This window comes from Eptatretus burgeri, chromosome 13, assembly GCF_056783735.1.
Source record: "Eptatretus burgeri isolate ZD-2024b chromosome 13, Ebu_testis_v1, whole genome shotgun sequence".
In the NCBI taxonomy this organism is placed as follows: Eukaryota; Metazoa; Chordata; class Myxini; order Myxiniformes; family Myxinidae; genus Eptatretus; species Eptatretus burgeri.
In genome coordinates, this window is record NC_140973.1 from 81,871,468 (window position 1) to 81,876,330 (window position 4,863).

Genomic DNA, 4,863 nt, shown 5'->3' on the forward strand with positions numbered 1-4,863 from the left:
GATGATCAGGTTCATCACGAGAAATTCCAATGGTCTTGAAGGATTTGGTTTCCGCGAGCAAGATGTGTGGCAGGGGTGCTTGCCCAGAGAGGAGCGCAGTACTCCATTAAGCTGCGAATGGCGGTCTTGTAGGTGGATAGGAGTTCAAGTGTGCCAAGGAAGGACATTGTACGACACAGGATGCCCAGTCAGTGACTGGCTTTGGAGGCCAACTTTGAAATGTTTGCATGTTCCTTTTCTCGGGGTGTGTTCCTTTTCAATTAATACATTACCAAGCCATATGTAACTGGAACATGCACAACAGGTCGGGAAAAATAATTCCCACCAAAAATATTCTTTCTATGAAGTAGGAATTGCTTGGAATCGACGTCGATTCCGGTTCACTATTCAATTCCTCTCAATTACATGGTTGGAATGGAATACGTTGGAATCGATTCCACCCACCACTACGTAGCATTCAAGCAAGCACTTTTGATAAGTAACAGCTGGCAGGGTCATAAACCGGGCGTAGTGGCGTGCGCCTGTAATCCGGCTACTCGGAGGCTTGGGTTGGAGGATCGCTTGAGGACGGGAGCCCTGCACTGGGCCGCGCTATGAGAGGGTGTAGGGCAGCCCGGAATCATGGTGAAACCCAATCCTTATCCCTGTGTCGTAAGAGGCGACCAGGGTTGTGTCAGGAAGGGCATCCGGCGTAAAAAACCTGTGCCAAGTCAGTATGTGGATCATAACGGATGATCCGCTGTGGCGACCCCTAACGGGAGCAGCTGAAAGACGAACAACAACAACAGCTGGCAGGGTCATACTAAACACTGCTGGAGATGAGCGAAGATGTCCACAGTATTCATGTGCGAATTGGACAAATGAACACTTGTTTGTCTTCGCAGTGAGAACTGTCGTGAAGTTCAATTCCGCAATTTAAATTTTGAAATTTGGTTCAGGTCAAGAGATTTTAGACTCTAGAGCTTATCGCATTTCAGCTGTAATGCTTATAAATGTCCAGAGAGTTGTATGGGGATGGAGGAGAAGGGGTTTGGGAGGAGGTGGGAAAGGGTTTTGGAAGAGGTTAGCATGAGGTGAGTGGAAGGGAAGGCAGACGTGTGGTGGAGCATTCATAACGATTCATACTGTCTCATTAAAATTATTCTGCATAGAATAGCAGTGAAGATGGAAACAAAATAATGTCTGAAATCCATTTTCTACCTGTCATACTGTAAACACCACCAGGACATGTCCGGAGTATCAAATAATGTATGAATACAACTCTGGACATTTATAAGCATTACAGCTGAAATGTGATATAAGCCATAAAATCTCTGAACCTGAACCGAATTTCAGAATTTAAAATGTGGAATTGATATTAACAGCAGTCTGACTGCAAAAAACGTGCATGCATTTGTCCAATTCACACATTGTTTGACACACGGGTCGTCTCCAGATGGTGTTTAATATCACTGCCGGCTTGGCAAGCGATTATAGCAATCGGAAACATTTGTGGTAACGAATAAAGGCACGAACATTCAGAGAGGCCCAGAGTGTCAAACAATGTCCAAAGTGGACAAATGAATACTTTTTTTAGCAATCAGAACTGCTGCTAAGGTCGATTGCACAGCTTCAATTTTGAAATTTGTCCGTGGTTAAGAAATTCCTGAGCTTATTGCATGTGCGGAAATGAAATAAAGTCACAAACACACGCCTCCGTGTGTTTATAAGCATTGCGATTATATCCAGCAATTCGTAGATATGAAGAGGAGGCATTCATTGATACGTGAAGAAAGTGAAAAAAAATATTGAGCTCTTTATCGTGATGAATGCCTTGCTGCCTATTCCAAGTCAAGGAATTGTTAAGAAGGCCCAAAAAATGGTGAAATTCCTCGGATTTCCCTTCTTATGCATGCAAAGTTTGGGGCCATTGGGTTTCATGGTTTTGGAATTATGGACAAGAGACGCGCACACGCGCGCACACACACACACACACACACACACACACACACACACACACACACACACACACACACACACACACACACACACACACACACACACACACACACACACACACACACACACACACACACACTGACATTTATTATTATAGACAAGCAAATACAACCTGTCACTTCCCTAATGGAAATATTAAGGAAGGGAGAGAGAGAGGAATGAGGGGGGCAGGGGAATATAGAGTGAGAGTGAGAATGGAGGAGGGTGGGGGAGCTAGGGAGGGGGAAGGTCGAAGAATAGAGGGGGGGGGTTAGTGGGTAGAGCGATGCCTCACCAAACGCGAGGACAATGGGAAAGAGAGTAGTGGGGAAGGGAGGAAGTGTGGAGATGGGATAGGATTTGGGAGTCGGTAAGCATGAGGAGAGGGAGCTCTGGATTTGCATTTAGTAGAGGGAGTTGAGGGAGGGGGAAGGAGGGGATGGGTTCTCAACTTGCATTTGGTCATGGGACTTGTGGAGAAGTGTAGGGGGTTGGGGGAGGGGGAGATGGGGGTAGTACAGGATTATATGAAATGGTGTACATTAAAAAAGCATGGTAATACAGTATGCAGAGACCGCCTGGAGATGTCCATGGGGGGTAGAGGGGGGGGGATTGGAAGGCAGCATGACTGGGAAGGAAAGGCAATGTGAGAGAATGGGGGGGGGGGTGGTGTGATGGGAGCGGAAAGGAAGGCCATGGAAGGGGAAGAGGCAGTGGGAGGGAAAGGGAAGGCAGCCTGAGGGGAAGGGAATGGAAGGGTGATAAAACTCGCCCAAACAGCAGCATTTTCTTTTTATCACCGGGTTCTACATAAAACTGGGTGGGAGCATTAAAAACCCATTCTATCTACCTGGAAAAGGCCTGCCTGGCTGCCTACCTGCCTGCATGCACACATACTCGCACATGCAGCAACCATTGCACCACTCAGGTTGGCTCAGAATCAGATTCTGTCATACTACACTTTCTGCAGAATCCGTTTTAAATTCAAAACTAAACCGTCAGTCCTTTACAGTCCCCTTAACAGAGGGGGAGGGGGAAGTGGTGCGAGTGAAAGAGAGAGGGGTGAGAGGGAGATGGGTTGAGGCGTGAGAGGGGGAATGCTGGCAGATGTGACAACCAGTTTAATGTCTATCCAAGAGATGATGCACACACATTGATGAATCGCCCTGCCCGTGAAACACTGGGATGACACCAGTTTATAGCAGAGTTTAGATTCAAACCCAGGTTAGACAGCTGAGAGCGAGCTTGTGTACCTCTCCGCTATTCTGCCATGGTGTGGGGATTCATTGCTTTGCATTTTGTAGCTACGAAAACATTTTCAATTATCTCGTGAACTCTTTCTAATCCTCTGTTTTATTTTGCCTTTCTAACTCCGGGGATGTCGCCATGCAGATCTGAACCAGGGTACTGCCATGGAAGCTTGTAGAGATCGAAGCTTGAAGAGCGCTCGCCAAGAGGGTTAAGCACTCAAGCACGCACTCCAATGAAATGTTTGATGAGGAACTGCTGGTTTGGCAAGTGATAGCAAGCTAATTAGTGTTGGAATATACCCGCAAAAACAAATAAACATCGCCGATTTCTTAACATTTTCAGATTTTCCTCCAAATTTCGACATTTATTTAGTCCACGTGATCCAATCTTCAAAAACCAAATTGATATTTCGATGATATACTTTAATTAGTCTGTGAGAGTAGATCATGGAAAATCACATCATATAATGCATGAAATCACTCCAAGGTCCTATTTTGAAAATTAAAGCACTTAAAAAAGCGATGTATGCAGTGATTCATAGGAATGTCGATGAGTCATTTGATGCTATTAGTGAGGAAGGTGAAAAGTTTTCTTTAGCACTTTATTGTAAAGAAACTGTTGCGGCCTGTTCCAAATCAAGGCATTGTTGAGCAGGCTAAAAACTGGTGAATTAAGATCTGAGTGAGGGAGAGCGAGGTGACTGAGGATGCTCCTTGATAAAGGTTAATTAAATGAGGCCATTGATTTTCTTTAAAAGGGTGTTTAAATTAACCCAAACACTCAAATTTCATTCGTGCATTTCCTTGGAGTTCCCTCAGTATGCATGCAAAGTTTCAGGCTGTTCGGTTTCATGGTTTTTGAGCTATGAAGGAGACTGACACACCGACTGACGCACCGACATTTATTGTGATAGATTATAATTGTTTGTTTCAATTGTGATGTGTTTATTTTTAGCTGCCATCGATCTTCAATATTGTCTCAAAGCCAAGGAAGCGATACCCCCTTTTCCAATAGGCCCTTGGTTTTAACGATCGCAGCATTTTCCAGGAACGTAACCACAGCAATTTTTGAGGGTTTGATTGTATTGTACCAGTACTTGCTCGTTCATTCCCTATATTTGGGTGGCTGATTTGAATGTTCTCGGCATAGCCTGCTGTCACTTGTTCCTCCTTCTCTCTGTCTGTCTGTCTGTCTGTCTGTCTGTCTGTCTGTCTGTCTGTCTGTCTGTCTCTCTCTCTCTCTCTCTCTCTCTCTCTCTCTCTCTCTCTCTCTCTCTCTCTCTCTCTCTCTCTCTCTCTCTCTCTCTCTCATTCTCTCTGTTTGTCTCTTCTATCTGAGTTTCTGCTTGATATTTTATAGCACATTAAATCTCTCAAGTAAGCTTCAGCAACACTAAAGCATTATGGGTCCAGGTTGACATCAAGGGTGTGTCTCTCATTTATTTTTTTCCAAATTGTGAGAGGCGAACACCGATCACCGTGGACTCTTGATTAGTGTTCCGTGAACTGGAAGAAATCAGGTGCACTGCTTCTTTGCCTCAAGGCTAAGGTCTGGCATTATTCTTTCCACCGCAACAGTACATTTTCAAATTTCCCCCTATCCAGTGCTTGACTCTTTGCTAGTATATTGGATGTT

The 4,863-nt window shown here is 44.8% G+C and overlaps 1 pseudogene; it reads left to right on the plus strand.

Annotated features, from left to right (window-relative positions):
- The first annotated feature begins 500 nt into the window (after positions 1-500).
- LOC147014915 (signal recognition particle RNA) lies at positions 501-641 on the plus strand (annotated as a pseudogene).
- Positions 642-4,863: the final 4,222 nt, after the last annotated feature.